At 38.0% G+C, this 18,181-nt stretch overlaps 1 pseudogene across 1 annotated transcript; it reads right to left on the bottom strand.

Moving 5' to 3' along the window:
- Nucleotides 1-4,120: 4,120 nt before the first annotated feature.
- On the bottom strand, nt 4,121-16,673 carry LOC144630674 (uncharacterized; annotated as a pseudogene). The gene is made up of 16 exons (XR_013566600.1): nt 15,349-16,673; nt 14,458-14,809; nt 13,948-14,041; nt 13,033-13,530; nt 11,989-12,195; nt 11,384-11,525; nt 10,874-11,019; nt 10,425-10,548; nt 10,027-10,189; nt 9,144-9,265; nt 8,480-8,607; nt 7,831-7,956; nt 7,319-7,515; nt 6,817-7,000; nt 6,393-6,481; nt 4,121-5,051 (listed from the first exon to the last, which is right to left on the bottom strand). The product of XR_013566600.1 is annotated as an uncharacterized LOC144630674 (transcript).
- Nucleotides 16,674-18,181: the final 1,508 nt, after the last annotated feature.

Below are 18,181 nucleotides of genomic sequence, written 5' to 3'. Positions count from 1 at the left end.
TAAAGTAAGCATTCAATTGGAAATATAGTTGAACCTCTCTAACACGGACACAGAAGGGACAGAGCAAAGTGTCCGTAGTAGAGAGGTGTTCCTGTTATAGAGGTCATCACTATGACGTCCATTTGACTTTATTGACAGCTGAAAGTAGAAAAAAATAACACTAAGCAAAAATCCGAAATGGTCTAAGATGAATAAAGCGTTACGTTGTTGATTTTGAAATCATAAACAGGAAATTGCATTACGAACACAAAATGTCATCACCTGATCACCGAAGTGTCCGTATTATATATAAAGAGGTTACGTTATATGAATTTGTTCCCTGAGGCCGAGATTTAGTGTCCATTGTCCGAATAAGAGAGGTTTCGTATTATGGGAATTCTTTTAAAGAAAATAAATGAGAATTTTGTCGGGGCATCGGAGGTTGTCCGTAATAGAGGTTGCCGTATTAGAGAAGTGTCCTTATGGAGAGGTTCGACTGTAATAAAAAAAAGTCCGAGATAACAAAAACAGCCAAGTGCTCACCCGTTCTCTTATTGTAAAAATCTGGACGAAAAACATTTGTTTCTTTTAACTCGCCCTAAGAAGGATTGATTCGACATTCATTTCAATTCAATGAGGAAAATGTGTTAGCTTCACTGTTATTACGCCCTTCTTGCCGCGACTCAGCCACGCCTTCTTCGAACGCTATAATTACTGATGACACAAACGTAAAGTCATGTTTATTTCGAAATCAGCTAGCATTATGCTTATTAACAGATGAGCTCTTTTGTTCAACATTCAGACCACTGTGTCAGAGATGTAAAGAGGATACGGAGGTACCACTTCCATCCCCCCCCCCCCCCCCACAATAACATCACCAAAAAAACACCCCAAACTCCCAACAATTATAAATGCAGATTTACCGCTGGAAGCCGAGTATTATTTTAACCGCGTCAACAGTCAATAATAAACCGGTATTTCTATGCATAAATGCTTCTGAAAGAAATATCTGTGTTTTTCGTGCTTAGAAATGGACTTTTTTGACTCTGATCATTCATTGATTTTTATCTGATCGTCAAATAAATAAACTTAATTAACCGGGCGCAATCTATAAATAGGCGTCAAGCTCAAACGATGTTCATTTCACAGCAGTTTTAATTTTACTCGAGCTTCTGTATCTCTTCGACTTTCATTGCTGATAGCGCGTATTCTGCCTGGAGACACAAAACTTCGTTTGGCCAAAAGGTAGGCGAAAAGATTTAGAGGAATCTTTAAGCGTGAAATAGTTAAAGATAGGCACTTTAAGAATTCCTTAATTTGCATATTTGTGAAAACAGCCGAATAACACGAACAGTTGAAGTTATGTCTGACATGTATTTTCACTAGTATAAAACCGTTCTATGACATTCTTGCATTCCTAGTAATTTTTAAAGACAAATTAAGAATGACTCTGTTACGGAATGGGCAATTTTTTAAACAGTGATTTGGAAAATGCGAGCAACAGAAGTTCTTGTGAAACGAATATTGAATTACAACAGCGTATAATCTCGACAACAAAGTCGCCGATATAAAAATTTGGAAAAACAATCGTACGCTCAAAAATCGCCATATCTTTGGCAAAGATCATGCATTTGTTTAAGATAAGCAAAGAATACATGAAAACTGTTTATTTTAAACGACCGTAACCCTTTCATGTTTCTCCCAATTATATGCTGTTAATGAGCTGATCCGCTTAAATGGCGCTGAAATGGCCAATTTACTAGAGGTTCTATAATTTTTTATTCTTAACTGTAACATTTCCCCAATTTTTTTATTAATGGAATCAATTCACCAATGAACAAGCTTTGTTCATGGTAATTGGCTAGTTCTAAATCGAGATAACAGTGGAGTTATAAGCCTTTCATTTTGTAGTAAATTTGAGGCTGTTCAAAACATCGTTAACATACCTTCGAACTTTTTGGCCGTTGATCATTCAAACTCAGCATTTGCCGAATCTATTTTGATAAATTGAAAGAAGAAAGATAGTTCTTTATAACTGTACCAAGTATGATCGAGAAACTGTGACGGCAGGTTCAGTGTCGAAGTAACAAGAACACCTTCGATCCGCCATGTTGGCAGGCCGTCACGGACGCTTCAAATCGGCCTTCTCGAGATTTTCCAAAATAAAAAGAATTGAAACTTTTTAATATCCATTTGGTAGTTAGTACCCTAAAACAAGACTGCATGCCAAATTTCAGCGAAATCGGTGAGGTACGGTGGCCGGCCAAAGTTCGAATCTTACAGATTATGACAATCAAAAAGGGCTTAAAATCGGATCCTAACAATTATAGGCAAATATCTGTAATCCCAGTAGTTTCGAAAGTTTTTGAAAAAATTGTTTACAATCAACTTTACAATTATCTAGATGACAATAAATTGTTATTAGGTTGCCAATCCGGGTTCCGTTCCCTACATAGTACGCTCACGGCTTTGCTTGAGGCAACAGATGCTTGGTCAGTAAACATCGACAATGGCCTTCTAAATGGCGTTGTCTTTATTGACCTTACTGAGGCATTCGACACCATTGATCATGAGATTATCCTGCGTAAGATGTCATACTTGGGTGTCGATCAGGCAGCCATAAAGTGGTTCTCATCGTACTTAAGTGGCCGAACCCAAAGATGTAGTGTCAACGGCAATCTATCAACTGCTCGTGCCTTAAGTTGCGGCGTGCCCCAGGGCAGCATATTAGGTCCACTGTTATTTTTAATTTACATTAACGATCTTCCAAACTACCTACAGAACGCTGTACCAAGAATGTTTGCCGATGACACCAATCTTACGTTATCTGCTAAGACGTTAACTGAGCTTAAGCTGGCTTTAGCCCCTGAATTAAATAGCCTTAGTTGTTGGCTGAAAGCTAACAAGCTCAGCTTAAATGTCGCCAAAACAGAGTTAATGATAATTGGATCAAGGCAAAGACTATCTGTTCAATGTGACGACGTAGAAATCAGAATTGATGACCAAATTATCGAGAGAGTTGATCATACTAAATCTTTGGGTCTTACCATTGATGCTCATCTCTCTTGGTGTAAACACGTTGAAGAGATTTGCAAAAAAGTTTCCTCGGCTATAGGAGCCCTCAAACGAGTGCGCCCCTTTATATCCAAGGGAACTGCAATTCAAATTTATAACGCTTTAATTATGCCACATTTCGATTATTGCAGCCCCGTTTGGGACTGTATGAGTGGTTACTTGAGTGACAAGCTCCAAAAATTACAGAACCGTGCAGCCAGAGTTATAACAAAATCACCTTTTGATACGAGTTCAAACCACCTCCTATCCACACTCGAATGGGAGAGGCTATTTTCTCGAAGAAAGAAACAGAAAGCCTTAATAATGTATAAAACCATGAATGGACTTACCCCAGATTACCTACAAAACCTTTTCTCTCAGCGTCACTCTGTTTATAACTTGAGAGACTCTGAGGGAAAGCTGACGCTACCCAAACCAAATACCAACTATTTAAAACGAAGCTTTTCTTACAGCGGCGCTATGCTCTGGAATAACATGCCCAAATGTCTTAAAAATGCCGCATCAGTTAATAATTTTAAGAAAATTATCAAGAAGGTAGCTGACGTATCGGATTCCCACACGGCAATCATGTAAAGCAGTTTTAGTTTTAGTTTCTTTAATACTTGAGCTTATTGTAACTGATGGTTTCCCGTGTTTAAATAAAGTTTTTACATTACATTACATCAGTTGTTCCTATGTTATGATCGTCCGGGTGAGAGTAGTTCTGAAAAGGGCTGTTGTTGGTGACTGACGTTTTGAGTTTAGAGTCAAGTGAAAAGTTGACTGTGAAGATGATCGCTATAATATCGGCAAACGGTAACGATTGACTGAAAGATTTGTTGTGAGAAATCGATTATTATCGATTTTCCAATTATCAATACATGTATCGATTTAAGCGATAAGTATCGAAGGAAATATTTGTGGAACAAATGAATAAAGTAAAGACACCTTTCATAACCAGTTCTGACAAGTTTACTTTAAGCACGAAAAAGTGTCTTTGTTTTTTAGAGTAAAGCAAAGTTAACTGCATTTGGCATGCCCAGGTCGTGCAATGCTTAACAAAACAGCCATCTGGACAAGAGGACAATTCTTTTTTTGAGATCCTTTTTTATAGAGTGTGTTTATGGGGGCTATTTGGAGGAGTTTATCAATTAAATTATTTTCCTTTGGGAAAAAAATCATTTTTATACACATATATTTTATTGTTTGACTCCTCCAACATGGCTGCCATGAATACACGCTATAAGAACGTTGGGACTAAAATTGACTGAGAGGAATTTTTTTTATTTCGTAGTTTGCTTATTGAGCTTTATATACATTGTAAAGGATCAACCTGCTTCATGTATGACATGAGTTTTAACGAAAGTATAGCAACACCGAAACATATACTAAGAATTTAAAGTTAACATTTAAATTTCTTATGCTAGACAGGCACGTGCGAGTAAGAGAAATTCCCGCCTTCAATAACAGGCATGCTTTTTTAAAGACTTGTGTCTCGATAGCTATTACTGCTTTCCTCTCGTTCACGTTTTGATTTTACGGCTGCTAAGTCGAGAACATTTCTGGACTCAGTGGTATCATCACCACATGAAAGAATGCGTCTTTTCGCGTTCGGCGTTTTTTCTTCGGTAATAGGGACTGAGAAACTTCGAAATCGAGACGTTAATAACAAACTCTGTCTTTGTTCTTCTTGGTGCTGTTCGGCAATTCTGTGAACATTTTTCATTTGCAACTCCGTGCTTTCCCTCTTTTTGTTCGTACGTCGTCGAATGCTCTGCCATCGCATATCTCTAGAAAGCTTTCTTGACCTGGGTCTTCCGCTATCGCGTTCAATATCTCCCTGCTCTGCAGTGGTTATGCCTCCATGTTCTGGACGTTTAATGACATGCATGCCTTCATCTTCTGTGATAACTCCTAAAGTTGACACCCGGCGAGCAGGCTGGACTGCAGCAATTTGCTCATTCTGTGGCTCGACTGAAGCGTCTGATACCTCATCCACTTGAGGAAATGTTGATGACCTGAAATAAAAGTCACAAAGAAAAAAATGAGGGACGTTTCGTTAAATATAAATTCCCATTTTTTTTTTCCAAAAGCAATACAAGAGAACAGATACTAAAGACAGTAGAAGAATTTTCATTGTTATGCTGCACCTCTATGGCACAAGCGGAGATACAAAGATATATGGGGCGAAAATAATTTCCACGCATGCGAAGAAGTGCAGCATGCTGGAGGTTTCTGTCGCTGAGGGGAGGAGGGGGGACAAAAAAGTAGCCTAAACGGAACTCTTGGGGCATGAACGCATATGAGAAAGCCCTGAAGTCGAGAGGGCGTATAAATACTATTCTCAATACCCAAGGGTATTACGGGAGCCTCCAAGGGCAAAAGGTGCTAATTTATGTAGCGCGCGAGGCCATTTCGGTGCGAACATATCAATGAAAATAGTGTCATGGCTTTCCCAGTGGTAGGCGATCCCCTGCATATTCTAACGTGTCTAATAAATGGCACGCGATGCATGCAGAAGCGATGGCGTTTCACAAGGGGTCTTACATAATTTTGAGGAAAAACTTTAAGTAAATAAAAGTAGCTGACACCTTGTGTGTGAAAAAGACTGTTATCCAACTGCAGCTTACATTTTTTAAACATAAGTAGCTTGTTAGTGATTGTATAAATAGCATAGCCTGAGGATCTGATGGAATTCAAATAAGTACAGCTGTTATGAATTCACAGACCAAGGATGCAAATAATACATTTTCTTCGTCGATTTGCTCAATTGAACAACAGTAATATTTTATTTTATATTTTTATATTGTTTTTAGATTTCCCTATGTTGTCTCAACAAATATTGCGTTATTACTGTAGTGTGATATCACGGATAAACGACATACGATACGCGCGAGCAAGCTTTTAAGCTGCGAGAAAGGTCAAACGGTCTCTTGATCACAGTGTCCCTTTATATTATAAGAATTAAAAATTTCTGTCAACTAAATCTAATAGACCCTATCATATATAATTAGTCTCTTTCGTTTATACATTGTAGTGTTCCATTCTAACTGCACGGAAGTATTTTGCTCTTGTGTTCTACGCGGCGATGTCTTGTTAAATTAAACTTGGTTTCTGTTCGATCGCGCTAAACAGAATAAAAGAATAAAGGATCCTGCTGATCGCCACAGCATAAAGCGATGTCACGCCATCGCTTAAAAATTGGTTCAAAACGTAGTTCAAACGCACTGATGAAATATTTCAAAACACTCACTCAGTGGTTCTCAACTGAGTATTAAAATCTTTAGTGTTCATCCTAAAAAACTATCTTTAATTTCAGACGTGGACGAAAATGAATAGAATTAATTATAATCAGTTACCTTTTTGTGAAGAAACTCATATTGATATACTTCATCTCTAGAAACATCCAGGAGAGAATTAATGACAACACCGTCATTCCGAGCATAATCTGAAATCAGTAGAGTTTTCATCTGGTAAGTAAAACGGTTCGTCACATGCATTGTTCTTACGCATAGATGTCTTTTTTTTACTTATTAGCTATGGGTGATGGTGGTGGTGGTGATGATGATGATGATGATGGAGTTGGTTGAAATAAGGTGACGATGTTAATGAAATTAGTGGTGTTGATGGTGATGGTGATTATGAAAATGGCTGGTTATGATGACGATTACGAGGATGATGATTTCGATAATTGTATTTTCGAGTTATTAACTATTTTGTCTCGTACATGTATATTCTTTCAGAGAAACGTTATTGCAAGTCTTGTTATTAACATAAACCTACCGTCAAATTTTCATAGATGTTGACTGTGTCAAAACCAAATCTTGCCAGCACAGCATTTCCATCTGTACTGATACAGTTCAATATGGACTCGTTTTCACATTTCAGATGGACATCTTGTAACAGGACTTTAGTGATAGCTGAGAAGCCATAGAACACCGGATTGATGTAGTATAACAAATTGTACCTAAACGGGAAGTACAGCAAACATTTTGTTGGGAGGGTCTACCGTTAAAAGTGATTTAACATGATTACGTTTACGTTTTTAACTCTTTCTATCTACATTACATGTAAATGTAATTTAGAACTATTATGTTATTACTGGACTTTTTTTTCAAATTCATAAGGCGTGCTGGCACATGGTACTAGGAGTCATACAATAGGAGTCAAGAGAGCCACGTAAGTGATTTACCAGCTGTTTTTACAATCAAAAACAAGTACTGCAGAGACTTAAAGTTTAATATAATAAAAAGGGCAACTCTGATCTCAGAGTTGTAGAACTCACCCAGGAGGCATTGCAGGCCTGGGTACTATAAAACCCCCAGAAAATCCTCCAATAGCGGACACCATTGGACAAATACGATGAGCGATTCCCGGATGAGCACAGATCACCATCATGTAGACTGCAATCCAAGTTTGGTTTAAAACCAATGAAATGATTGTTACCAACACGAATTTCCATAGATCGTATGACGTCATTACCTGAGAAACAAAGACGGAAAGCAGATTTTCAGGGTACTTCCTTTTAAGTATGAATAAAAGTTGAGAGAACATGTGAAATCTACTGTCTTCTGAGTCAACAAGGGCGAGAAGTCTGTTCGTCTTAAGCAGTCTAAAAGCAGAGTGATGCAACATTAATTGCGTGACTTTATTCTCAAAGATTTGTGTGACATTCCATAAAGTACGTCATGACAGAACACACTAAAACAGGAATCACACACACACAGCAGCAGTTTTTACGTATAGTTATGATTTTAAAGATTGCGTGACATTACTTAAAAATGTTGTGTGACATACCATGAAGTACGTCATGACAGAACACACTAAAACAGGAATCACGCACACAGCAGCAGTTCGTACGAATGTTTGAATCACATTCTCGTGTGACCGGCCACAGCCATCTGCACGCTCAAAGTGAAGTATCTAAAAGTAACAAAAAATATTAAAAGATTTACATGACATATATCGTTACCGTGAATTTTTATTTCTCAAGGGCCAGATCATGATATGCTAGTTAATTCATGCGAGTGGAATTCCTTGCCTTCAGCGATTGTCAATTCTAGGTCATTAAAAAGTTTTAAAACCAATTAAGAAAATTATTTAAAATAAGTTATGTAAGTCTAGTGAATAGGACTCAATGTTATTCTACTTATATTTTGTCATGTTTTAATTTTTTCTTTTACACATTAAGTAATCTTTTTTTTATTGAGAGTTGTGCGATGTCTCACGACTTTACCAAATTAATTGAATGTAAATGTAGATGTAGATTCTAAACTTGTCTCAAAATAACGATTGCTTATAGTATGAAACGCAAGAAGAACGTATGGACAAAATATTGGCGGCCAAAACTTCCAAGATTGACAACATCCAAATTTTGACTTCTTTCGCGCCTAGAAGGCCGTTCTTGCTATCCAAGAACTTCTATCATAACTTCGTGGCTACTTACATTTAAAGCTTTATTGAGGTGTGCCATTAAAATTGCACTCAGGAACAAAGGACTGGAAACGGTGTAAATGCAGTATGCTGACATCAGCAAAATTCCACCTTTTTCCTCTGCTTGCCAGTAAACACTTCCTGGAAATAAGTTAAAATGTGACAAGTTTAGGTCAATGGTATGTCACTTACTTATGTCACACTTATGTTCTCTAATCTCACTTGCTACAAAAAATGATATCAATGCAACTGTGTAGTGCAACCAAAGTGTAGTGCAACCAACTGTGTAGTGCAACACTTTCCTACAAGATCGAAACTCGCTATGTGACAAAGATCGGGTCAATTCTCTAATACTGAACCTCCCGGTACGTATCGGTTCTAAACGGCCTGTTTGTTGACCTTTGTGACATCTGGCCCCAGTTATTCAAAGGCTGGATAACGCTACCGACTGGATAAATCACTATCCACCGTCCAGTGGATAGCGTAGTTTGTTTTCTCGGCACTTATCCACAGGCTAGCGATTTACTCGGTGGATAACGTTATCCACCCTTTCACTACTGGGCCATGGGGAATTTTTAATCTGTCTGAGTCCACTACACCGAATTTATAATGCAACTGGATTTACAAAGTGATTTCAAACGAAAAATTCACATAAATTAGTATTTAAATCGTTTTACCTACTAACAACCCAAAAGTGAAGAATATCAGAGGAAAATAAGTGATCTGTCCAAGTGTTTGTCGCACAGAAGTTCGGCCTTCCAGGACAAAGATTCTGTTGAATGATCCCGCAGCGTTTGCACTGACAAGAAAGGACGAAACCGTCGGTTAGTCATTTATGGAATTATATATTTTCCACATTTTTAGCTTCGTGAAGTATCTTCATCAGTCAATAACAACTCCTTCTACTCATAGTAGCATTATCTTATGTGGGGAGCGTATGAGAAAATTAAAGCAATAATAAACATACCAAAGATATGGGTTATGGGATATGGCTGGGTTAGGGTTATGTGGGAACTTAGAGTCAAGTTATTCAACTTTTGGATTGCCAGCTGAAAGCATTGTCTGGAGCTGAAATTGATTGAAAGAGGTTGACCAAGCTCTTAATTGACAACTTTCAGCCAAACAATTATGGAGTAGTGTAAAACGGTAACCCTTCGTTCGGGGACCATATGAGAAAATGTAGGCAATAAGAAACATACAAAAGATATTTGGGAACTAAGAGCTAGGGAATAGGGTTAGGGTTATTTGGGAACTTAGAGTCAAGTTATTCAACTTTTGGATTTCCTGAAAGCATGTTCCGGAGCTGAAATTGATTGAAAGAGGTTGACCAAGCTCTTGATTGACAACTTTCAGTCAAACAATTATGGAGTACTGTGAAACGTCATCCCTTCGTTTAATTTTCGTTCGCACCATTTTATAGCAAGTCCACGCAATATGTGTCCATTGTTCTGTAGATAGGCTTAGTTATTCCCTAGTGCTACTTAACTCATCCCTCCCGTTTTAGGGGGTTGGCATGTGAACATCTCATTCGATACTAATTTGATACATGCATGTACTTACTCTGTATTCTCTTTTTTCATCCTCTCCAAGGTGAACGTGTTTCTGGCCTGTTTCTGTGAGATCTTGATGGCTTCCTGGACTGCCTGTGGTTCACCACTTGTTTGATAATAATCCAGAATAGCACGGCGTGCTTGACTGCAGTTTAGTAAATCCATGATGGTGTCTGAGTAGAAAACCATTATGTGTACTTGTTTATAACTAATGTATTTCAATATTGTCTTATTGTAGAGCTATTGAATGGCTAATTTATCGTTAAATCGTAAGCGTGACCACACCCTTACATTTGAAACTAAACTAAAGTTGCAAACTGGCCATTTAATAGAAATCTTCCACAAGTGAATATGCCACCATTTTAAATTAGCTTTAAGTATTTTGAACAATATTGCATGATATCAAACCTGCAGGATTTTTAACATCAATGTTTGGCGCATCTTTACTGCGCCTAAATTCTTCGGTTGTGGACTGGATGTAAGCTTTAAGAAAAATAGCTGGGGCCATGGAAGGATCACCATAATACGCCACCTGTTATGAAATATGAAAAAATTAGGGTAAAATAAAAAATGGGCACGGTCTATTACTGTGGCCCTTACTTCCAGTACTAGGCAAAAGCTCTGAAGAATTTAACAATTATTTAGCAATAAGTTTATGAGCTCAGAATGTACATGAGGTAACAGTCAATGATGCCGCATGCATGTCCATTTCAATTATGGTCTAAAACTATGTCAGTTTTGAGAAAATAAGTAAGATAAAATTGTAATAACTCTGGCAGTTTTCCTTTCTTTTACCAAAAATATTATGTAATACTAAGTATTGTTTGATACAATTATGCATAAATAAGTGGTTTTACCTGACCGTCATACAAGAGAATGATCTTGTGAAAAAGATGAAAGATTTCCAGTCTCGGCTGATGAATGGTAAGAATAACAAGTCTGCCTGACTCAGCTACAAGATTCAGATGATTTAACAGTTCAAGGGAAGATGACGCGTCCAGACCTGAAATAAGTTAATGGGGAGAAACTGTTTGGAATTGAGGATTGCTAACAATGGAGAGAACGAAAATGGATGACAATATCGACAAACTTCACAACAAGAGGATCTTATATGTTTTCCAGTCTGTCACTGATTCCTATATTGAGAATTTTGTTTGCGCTTAATTTAAGGCCCAAAAAGGATCCTCCTTAAGTTGACATCAGTTGAACAGCATCGCCTTATATTGTGTGTCCTGGCTTTTTTCAATAACTCTTCCTCCCCCTTCTCCCCCCAATTTGATGTCAAATATCTTCATTTTTACTTCGGACACACCACAAATCGTGATAAGATAAACTAACGTGTAAACGTGTATTATGCATAGTGTTACCTGAGGTTGGTTCATCAAGGAAAAGTACAGATGGCAGGTTGATCATCTGAAGAGCAACACACAATCGACGTTTCTGTCCTCCACTGAGACCTTGACCCACAGATCCACCAACAACTGTATCAGCCAGGGATGTTAGTCCGGTCTGTACAGATCAAAACTTGTTAGAGGTAGAGAGAGACCAAAGATCAAAAAAATGAACCTGGCATAGCCACGGTATGACTTAACAAACCACAAAGTACCGGTATAATAGTGAGATAACAAAAACTACTTTTTGGCAGTAAACTTGTTTAATAAAATAACAGGTGAAGCAGTTTGATGGTTACAGTCTATGTAAAAACAGACAGTAATTCACGCCCATTGGCGTTATTAAGGTGTTCTTGAGAAAGGCAGAAAAAATTCAAACCTATTCCATTTGTACTAGTAAATGTCTTTAAAAATAGCATTATGGCTCACTGTTTAACTCTAAAAGCCCTTATTAATCTATTTACTTCTTTTCAAGACCTTTGCAGAGGTGGAAAAGAGGAGGTTGTTAGATAGAAGGATTAAACTTGGAAAGAAAGGCGGCATAATAAAGATTTTTGTGGATCTGGCAGAAGAACACATACCTCAGCGAGTATTTGTTCAACTCGTTCAAACTTCCTTGTGTGACTCATCGATTTAGGCAGCCTCATATGTGCAGCGAAGAAGAGATTTTGTCGAACAGTAAGTTCTTCATAGTAAGGTACAGCGAGCTGTAATACATAACCAATCTTACGAGAGTACCAGTCTTGTACACCAGCATCCATGCTAACTCCGTTGATGTACACGCGACCCTGAAATCACAGAGAATGCAAAGTTTGAAATTAATCAGTAAGCTAGCTTATTAGAGTCTTCTGAAAGACTCGTGTTGTTATCAATGCAAGACACAATATGAAGAATTGGACACCTCACTATTACCGCAACATTATAATTGTTTCTCTTGCTCTACAATATATAGAGCAAAAATCGATATTCAGCTGTGTTATACTGGACATTCGCGAATCTAGTTTTATTCCATTTTTGTTCGCTTATAGAAGAACGATCCCGAAAGTTGCTCTAAAAAGGGAAAACTGTTCTTGAATTTGGCTTAAAATACATAACATTGTAGTGTTTGGACTGCATTCCTTTAGAATGTCAACTAAACCGATTAGACTAATCGCCTTCGTTTTCTATGAACAATAATCGACTTCGCTGCGCCTTACTTTTCGTTCATGAAAAAATTCGGGCTCGTAGTCTAATTGTTAACTAGATTCTAGAACGAGGTTCTTCTTCTAGTGCGATATTTCCCACTATGGTTATTGTATAACTTGTGCACAAGTGGACGCGTGCAATTGGGACGGGAAGCAACTCTCGTAAGGGCTCACGTGAATAGCTCGCTAACCTTCGAGAAAACAACAGAGACAATGCCCCTTGCTCCAAAATCAATAATAATTTCTACACTAGAGGATCAGTAAAATTACAAACTAACGAGAGCTGCTACAATGCTGGTGCCATTTGGGCAGGATAATCTTGGTACCCGCTGTTATAGCAAACAGGGCAAATAAAGATGATGCAAAATAATTTAAATTTGAACTTCTCAATTGTTCCAAAGTTAGTCTCCTGTCTAATGTTCTATCAGCATTGTTACACACCCTTCTATATCCTTGTTTTCGTCTTCCTGTCAGTAAATCAAGTAAAGTTGTTTTTCCACATCCTGAAGGTCCCATAATGGCCACCAGTTCTCCAGGATTGAAATATAATGACACGTTCTTCAGAATCTTTTTTCGCTTTGGCTTTTTATCCATTGTACGATAATCCATATGGGGTGGTTTCTTGGGGGAATTAAGATATTTTACTCTCTCCTCCCCACTGTCTTTATCGATGTCAATCAAATGCACCGTCGGGTCAGTTAGACCATCTTTCACGCAAGGTACAAGACTTTTTTCGGAGAAGAATTCAAAGACCGAGTCATTCGCCGATATAGGTTTGGCTTGGTCCAACGATTGGCTATCAGAACTGTCAATGCTGGAATTCTCCTCGATAATAACACCTTTTAAGATCGCCGAGCAAGTCCCGTTTTTACGTTTGGAAGCGATGGCGCTTTCTGTTGGCCCATTCTGGAAACGCTTTCTCCTTCAAAGCTGGGTCTCCTAGGTACGATAAGGTGAAAACTTAGTCATGTTCATAACTAACTAACTGACCAACCGAACGAAAGAATGAATGCACGCACATACATATCTGTCTGTCAGACTGTCGGTCTGTCAGTCGATCTGTCTGTCTGTTTGTCTGTCAGTCTGTCTGTCAGCCTGTCTGTCAGTCTCTCTGTCAGTCTGGGGTCTGTCAACTTCAGAATGTCTGTCTGTCTGTCAGTCAGTGTGCCTGTCAGACTCTCTGTCAGTCTGTCTGTCTTACTGACAATCAGAATGTCTGTCAGTCCGTTGCTGTCTCTCTGTTTGTCTGTCTGTCTGTCTAAAAATGAATGACAACTATGGCTGTTTTTAATTTTCCGTTCATTCAGTCATGTTGTCTTTTTGTTTAATACCACAGTTAAGTTACTTCTGTCTTACCTTTATCTTGTTTCGTCTTTTTCGCAACATCAACTGAGTAGCTTAACGCCAAGCAGGCAATACTGATCATTTCATTTGTCTGGCATGGCGGCAGCTGGAGTGAAACGAAAAAAAAACAAATAACTTTTTGATATGAAGCGTTATGAAATTTTTAAATTTTAAGGACAAATTTTTAAGGACAAATTTTTAAACTTTAAGGACAAATAACTGTTTGTTATAGTTAAGGATTTTAAGGCCATTTGATGTCAGATATAATAGTTTTGCCTGTAAGGCCTCTTACTTCATAGCGGAATGAAAACTTCACAGGAATAGGCCTGGGAGTGAGTAGGGACTGTGGCAAGTGCATTTGCGTGACTTGTGACTTGTATTTACAATAATTGTGCTAGTTTGTGTTACAGTCACTGAAAATGCAATGCCATGCAAAAAAGTGTACAAAAATATAAAGAAATCAGAAAGGCAGATAACGACAAAATGCATACATACTAAATAATCGAATAAATATTTTGTTACCTCGTTTTCTGTCAATGAAGTTTCAGGGTCATTCAAGAACTGTTTTTGTTTTTTCGTTAAATAATATTGATACAGCATGAATATGGACTTGAACCCAAAACACGTGACTGTGATAACCAAAGACAATACAATAACGATAGTTTCAATAGTCTCTCCCCAGTCCACTGCAGGATCTGTAAACATCAATTGACGGGGACAAGTAGGGTTACACTGGGCACCAATACAGGTGTCAGTTAATCTCATAGAAGTGTCGCTTGATTTGACCCATGTTGCTATAAAATCTCTGATGCTGGTACTATTAGCTCCCGCCACGATTTGCGTTGATTCCCAGGTTCCGCTCTGTATTCTGTTCCTATAAGAGAAAGTAAAGGCTTGTATTTATAGCCGATAGAAACCAGTTTTTTTTTTTTTTTTTTTTTTTTCCCCCATTTTTAAAACTCTAAACCACCCGATTTTCTTATATCAACAATGAGAATATTTATGTTCAAGGATTTGTTCCGGATTTGCAATAGAAAACGATGGGTGTCAAGAACTAATAACATCTGTTTATATCACTTGCGCGTCACTTAATGTCCACGTTGATAGAATTAATTTGTTATTAAAGACACACAAGGCCATGCTAAAATGACCAATTTGACTCCTTTACGAGTCAAACCGCTGATCCCTGCTGCTGATGATGATGATGATGATGATGATGATGATGATGATGATGATGATGAAATCTTTATGTACCAAAAAGCTGTAAAACAAATGCCACTTATATTGTAGCCCAACCTGTCTTCCAGATATGCTGGGGGCGAACTCGTTCCAGGACCCTTGAAACAAGAATGGCTTTGGTGGTTGCTTAGAGTAAATATTATGAAAATGAACATTACTGATCACGTGACTTACCTAAATTTTCCGCTTCCCAATGCAATTTCAAAGGAAGGCGGTAAGACACCATCTTCTTCCCATAAACTTGACGTAACAAAATAAACGTGTTGAAAACAAGCTGGTATGAAAAAGCTTAGGATTGAAGCTTGGTTATTAGTTAAGGTGACAGATCCATTTACTTCTCCGCCGTACATGTTAACAACAGATAGAAAATCTGCAAAGTTGTCTTCTGCCGTTTTTCCTTCGTCTTCCAGTCTTTTGAAAACGTCTCTTAACAAGAAAGAATCGTACATGCTAGAAACAAATAGTAACGGGACACTCGAGGGATAATACCCGCGCGCGATCATGCATGGTGCTGATGCACAACAAGTGTGACCATGCGAAAAATCAATGCACGCGCGCGATGAAATGTTTGCAAATGATGAAAATTCAGAATTTACTTGAGCTTTTAAACTGCCCTGGAAGTCAATAAACCATGCTGAATCGACGATTGATAAGAGTTTAGCGTTCAGGCCACGTGATTTGATAACGTTATTTAAGACCCAGTCTGCGTGGTTCAGAACTCCAATCCCTCCAGCGCTGCTTCCAGAAAGAACAATTTCTTCAGCGTCACTCAAGTTATATTGCTAACAGATCCAGGAAAACAGAGCGAAATATTGTCTGTCCTCTGAAACTGAAGTTATCTACAGACGGATCGTTGACAAAATCGAAGTGTTCTTTCGGATTGGTTTTTAACCCAAGCCATAAGTCACTGCTACAGTACGGTACAAGAACATGAGTGTACTCATAAAATGTCGGATTTTCATGCTTTGATGCTGACAGCATATCTCTACCAGTTACTTTATCAGGCAAAATATTTGATGTCATAAACATCGTGGAGTTCTTATTCAGATACCGCTCATTGCAGTCTTCAAACGAAGCACAAAACCCACCACTTTCGAAGAAAATAATCCATTTCTTTCTCGACCGAAGTCCAATATAGAACGTAGCTCTGGAATTATCATTGCAGACTGCGTCTGGATCGCTGATGAACTTCTTTTGTAATTCGTTTGATGTCATCGCCGTGGAAATGCAGTAAAAGTAGAATACTGCTAGAAACCAACATTCACTTTCCCCTAACATTTTTGTAATTGTTCACTTTAGGTCGAGCCACCTTGTACAACAGACCTTTTCCCGTAAGATTTCAAATCATGTTTCGGAGTTGCATAATTTGTCGACAGTATATTGAACACATCATATCAAGGTTCAAAGGTTTTCAATGATGCTATTTTGCATGTCACAAACGGTTTGTCTAGCAGTGATTAGTCAAATATGTTGTGCTTTATTGTACCATGTTGTGATTTATTGTACATATTTTTTTCTGTCGTTGATGTGCGTCATATCCTTAAATTACTTCGATTCAGGAATAATTGGGCTATTTTGCATTTAAAAAAAACTGTGACTGTGTTTTGTTTCTATTTTGCATAGATACCCGCCGTTTGCGCTGTTACAAAACACTTGGGAAGTGACGAAAGGTCTGATGACAAATTTTTGGAAAGCATATGTCTGCACCCGTGTGTTTTTCCTGTACTTCATTTTAATCTCTCCCACATCCGATTTAAGGACTTTAAGGGATATATTTAACATGTCACGTACTCTTGTGCCGAAACGTGATCGTTCGTCCAGTTTATATGAAATTTATTTTGCCAGGTGCGTCAAAGATATACGTGTATCATTCAGAAAATTAAAAAAAAAATAATTGCACTTTTTTTTCCTGTCTAAAAGCGGAGTAAGGTGGAGTACTCGCCAACGGTGTCGCCGCGTTCTTTCTACATTTCTTTTGCACTAGTCACTTTCCATGGGAAGTGACGAGAGCATAAGTAGTGTACCGTTGGGTTGGGTTGAATAATGTTGTAAACTAAGTGTGTAACCGAATGTATATTATTCAGCAAATGAAAAGCAATAATGGTACTTTATTCTGTTAGAAATCCCTGATGAAGTTACATTCCAGATCGATTTCGATGTTGGTGAAGCATGTGATATCGGGCCAATAATGAAGTTTCATCCAATGTTGCTGCTATAGCTTTGGCATGCTCTTTTACGCGTGGCACGCGTGAGGTCTGGTCAAACAGTAGGGCGCTTTTTGCATTTAAACTTATAATTAATCTTATTTGTTTTAATGTTATTTGTACTTGTGTATTTTAATCTTATACGCTTGTTTTCTTAAGCATCTCAGCGGTCCAGAATCCTTGACTTTGATTTAGTTGATGGGCGTTCCGTCGTATCCGGGCGAACGTTTCAGTAAAATCCGCCCTTTATCGTCCTTTTGCTGAAAGACGAACGAAGTGTTAAAAATGTGGCTGTCAAAAAATAGAAATGCGTGGGGGTGATACAGGTCCAGCTGTGAATCCGTAAATCGGTATTTTATGAGTGTTTAAAATAAAATGTTTTTTATGTTGGGTGTAAAAAAAAAAATATTTTAAAAAGGGGAAAAAAAAAAAAACCCCGGAACAGCCTCAAACCGGTGGGCGCTTAACAACGAGCTACGAGAGACCGTGGAGCTAGCCATTTACTAGGTTGATATGTGACACGCGTCCTGCATACTGCTAGGATCAGCAATGTCCTGTCATTGTTTGTGTTTGACGCAAGAACCAAAGACTCTTTCCCGTAACCTTAATGATGTAACCCACAAAACAGCTTCATTATGAGCCGGGCTAAGGCATTAACAAAACTTCCTGAATTGTCCTTTTGAGCCTTGTAGAGATTTCTATATATGGTTTAATATGCACTTTTTAAAGAAATGAAGGCAACATTTTCACGAGAATGTTATTTGTTTATATATTTAAGGGTTTAGTAAAAGACCACTTCAAAA

This window comes from Oculina patagonica, chromosome 11, assembly GCF_052425735.1.
Source record: "Oculina patagonica isolate OP01 chromosome 11, crgOcupat, whole genome shotgun sequence".
Lineage (NCBI taxonomy): Eukaryota > Metazoa > Cnidaria > Anthozoa > Scleractinia > Oculinidae > Oculina > Oculina patagonica.
Note: the sequence above shows the minus strand (reverse complement) of the source record. Positions and strands in the feature narration are given on the sequence as shown.